Raw genomic sequence first — 4,140 nt, forward strand, 5'->3', positions numbered from 1 at the left:
CAAGTATAGCTTAAAGACCCATAAAGAATGATAACTATAAAGATAGAAAATCACCCTAAATTTAGGAGAATCAGACTTATATAGTTTAAATGTCTGAAAACATTGCATCTTTTTTGTTATTTTAACCATTTTGCATTGTTTTCATTTTCAGCAAGTAAAAGCAAATATTTTTTTTGGGAATTGGAGAGAAATGTTGTCTGTAGTTTACTAACAAATAAAACAAAAACATTTCTGGTCACTTGTGTTTTTTCAGAGCTGTAGTTATCATTATAGTTATTGTTCTGGGGCAGTAGGATTTAAAAATTAATACATTCATTTATGTCAGAGCTACTTTGCTTTTCTTATGCAATTAATGACAATTAAATCCAAAACAAACACAAACAAACAGAATGGGTTGCTTTGTGTTTTCATAGCTTATTAACCTCCAAGTACCTTTCAGAGTCTGAAATCAAGAGATATTTTTGAGTCTGCTGGTGTGTGTACTTACATTGGGTATTCTCGGGTAATTGGAGATGATTAAAAACTGCTGGAAATCTGTTGTGTTTGTGTGTGTGTGTGTGTGTGTGTGTGTGCATGTGTGCGTGTCAGAGTCACACACATACAAGCACATTGTTAGAATTGTGATGACACCAGGTTTGTGCAAATGAAGCATCTTTTGACCTGCTGTCTATACTCTCCCACATAAGTACGAGACCTCTGGGAGTTGTTATTTTACTGTTTTGTAAATAAACAGACTTACAATTTTCATCATCCTACAGAACACCATAGCAATGCCATAGCAACCAACCTAAGAACCATAGCAACAAAGAAACAAACTCCTTAGCAGCCGTAAAAATGAAGATCGATTGATTCAGCCTGCGTGTTATTCAGAGTGCTGTGGACCGCTTAGTGCGCTGGAAACAAAAAACTGAATTGCTAGAACTAGTTTTATACAGGTAAGTGCAATTCAAACTCTAGTTTGTGTAGTTTGGAAGTAACACCAAAACTAATCCGCAAATTTTTTACAATATAAAAACCATTGTGTCTATGGAATGTCCCCATAAAACATGCAAACCCAACATGCGTGTGTGCGAGTTATTGGTCACTGTTTACATCCCACCCCATAGGTCCTCTGTTTCTAACTTAATTGAACTTGTTTAATATTTTAGTTCAAAGGTTCCAGTTGTTTGAAATATATTGATATTAATGTCGTCGGATACTGTTATTACTCCAGCTGTTGTGTGTGTGTGTGTATGACTTTGAAGTGGACTGTTTAATTCATTACCTTAATTATATTTCAAAGCTTCTAATGAAGGCGAGCAGATTAGCATACACAATAAATCCATCACTCTAAGCCGTGACAGCTACACATGCACGAACGCTCGCACGAACACACACACGCATGCACACAGTGATATTAAGATCTGGACGTCCTTTTTCTTCTCTGTTTTGACCTTCTGCACGTGTTGTGTGTAATTAGGTTTTATCTAAAAGGACACCCATCACACGCTAAAGCTGATACTGGGCTGAAGTCTTTAGAACATCTTAACACCCAACGAGACAAACGGAAAAAATGTTAATGGTTGACCTCCAGTCTTTCATTTCCTTGTGATATTTCTTGCTAGTTAGAATGTTCAAATGTAAGTTAAATGTATTTTATAGCACTTTTCACAATTTAGTTGCGAAGCAGATTTACTGTAATCTAAAGCTACATGTTAAAATTAGTCACATGTAGCAGAGACATAAGAAAAAAAATGAGTTGAGCATTAATATATGTAATATATACACATCATTTAATTTATAAGATGTAGCAACAACTGTTATGAATAATTTAATTGAATGATTTCATCCTTTACTTACCCAAACTTCTAAACTTGTCTTCTTAAACTCGTATGACTTTCTTCTGTGGATCACATAAGGAAAAATGTAACAAATTTGTGTGAGATCAAGTTGGACTTTTGTGTTATTTTTCTAAAGCCGTACAATAGATTTCTTATAAAAAAAAACATAAAAACTAATTTCATCTTATAACACTCTATTATCCTCCAACATTTCTAAAGTTTTGACCTTCTGTTTTCTGTTATATTATTGTTCCATGTTAATATTTGTCAACAGAACAGGCTTAACTTTTATGAAAAATAACCATAGTTGAACTACAAATCGTTGCTGTCCTTCCGAAAATGTCCAAATTCGTTGCTTTTGTGAAAATGAAAAAACAGGGGACATTTTAAATACTGTTTTGTCAAAACGTTTTAATCCTTTTTTACAGATATTTACAAAACCAGTGACAGTTATAAAGGTTTATTAATAATGCTGAATCAAAAAAATCAAAATGGAGATCCAAGGTTTGGAAGGACAGCAGTGAAATTAATCAAATTAATCCATTTTTAGTAAAAAAAACATCCATTTTTAATAAAACTTTGGCTATGCAAATGATAAACAATACACCACTTTTCCTATAAAGCAAAACCACAAATGTTCGTTTCGTAAGTGTAAACCAACACTCTTCGGACAGCACAGATGTTAAAATCTTATTGTGAAATCTTACCGTCTTTGTTCACTCATGAATGCTTTATAAAATGCTTCATAATTTTAAGTTATTCGTTGCCTCTAAGTACCGACCAACACATTAAACACAACCTGGATGTATGAAAATTTCAGGAGACTCAAGACTCATATTGTGGGAACACCTGGTGACCTGCTCTGAAGCAAGCAGCAGTGATTTAAGCAGGAGATGTATGAAAAAACAGAACGGAGAACAGGTGTAGCATCCTTATTTCATTTGAGTTTGTTGGTTTCTGTTTCTCTGTGCTGTGTGTTTTGCATGCAGAGCAGCTCGGTTACAGGTATGGACTTTCATTGATGGGTCCTGGCAGGACTCGTGGGAGATAAGGAAGGTTGTGGATGAACGCTGTTTGTTGTTTCGTTTCTATCCCCAGACTCTCTGCTGAATGCCAACATCGGCCCCACGACGAAAGATGAAACGCAACCAGAGATCAGCTCGCTGCGGAAAACAACGCAAATCACTGTACAACAGGAATATATCATCAAACAAACAACGAGAAAAAAGTGAGGTTGAACAAAAGTCGTAAATGTCGAGGGACAAGCCGTGTCGATGAATTCACTGTAATATTATTTATATCTGTTTGTGTTTATATTTTGGGAGAACTTTCTTTTATTAACAACTTAAGTTGCCCCATATGCAGTAAAACAACTTCCAGATGCCAGAAGTTAAGGATTAGACTGTATTAAGTCTGACAAAATCTATATATTTTACACATGCAAAAAGTAATGCTAGAGTGACATGAGTGTTGTTTTGTGGTTGTCAAAAGGTTCATTGTTGCATTATTGGTTGTTATGAAGTAGGTGTAACAAACATCCACATATGATATACTGCTTGCTACAGAATTGGTTTGGTCCCTTCTACAATGTACTTTTATTTAGCATACTAAAGTAAAACAGAAATGTCCTTAAAATAAACCATTGAATTGCATTAATATTTGATTAAAGACATACCCAACAGGCCTGTCTTTATAGTTTGTTTGCTTTTTAAACGTCTCCTGAATTTCAATGCTTTCATTGTCTCTTTCATCTTCCTGAAGCCAATAATTCACCACAATGAACACAAAAAACCTGTTTATCCTCATTGCAAGCAAACTCATATTTAATGTCATCTTAGTGGTCATCCAGTTTCCATGTCGCCCAATTGGATTGTGTTGGCATCTCCTTTGTCTAGCTTCTATCAGTTACAGATGACAGGGTCTCTAGACAGAATAGACGGCCAGATTTTGACAGATATAGGAAGTGCTTTTAAATCTTTACTATGCATAATTATATGTTTAGTTGCATAAAAATTACTAATTTATCTCCAACCCATTTACGACCCACCAGACGAGGACTATTGGCCTCGGATTGTCTACATACTGTAAGTTCAATGTCAAATCTCTGTGATTCTTGTATGTCTCATGACAAAATATCATATGATAGTCACAAGTCTCGAGAGAAACAATAATATTTGATGTTTCCAATGTACTAGCAAACGGTATGTAAATGTAACTCTTTTGGTTTTATTTTGATTTCAATTTTCCCAAATAAGCTCAAAATATCAATTGTTTTCTCGTTCAAAACCTACAGTTTTACTTAAGAAGACCAAGTGTTACT

General features: G+C 34.6%; 1 long non-coding RNA gene across 1 annotated transcript; it reads left to right on the forward strand.

Annotated features, from left to right (window-relative positions):
• The first annotated feature begins 817 nt into the window (after positions 1–817).
• Positions 818–3,317, forward strand: LOC130429270 (uncharacterized). Its single transcript, XR_008907567.1, has 3 exons — positions 818–935; positions 2,641–2,741; positions 2,919–3,317. It is a non-coding gene; the product is annotated as an uncharacterized LOC130429270 (long non-coding RNA).
• Positions 3,318–4,140: the final 823 nt, after the last annotated feature.

The sequence above is a fragment of the Triplophysa dalaica genome, chromosome 9, assembly GCF_015846415.1.
Source record: "Triplophysa dalaica isolate WHDGS20190420 chromosome 9, ASM1584641v1, whole genome shotgun sequence".
NCBI lineage: Eukaryota > Metazoa > Chordata > Actinopteri > Cypriniformes > Nemacheilidae > Triplophysa > Triplophysa dalaica.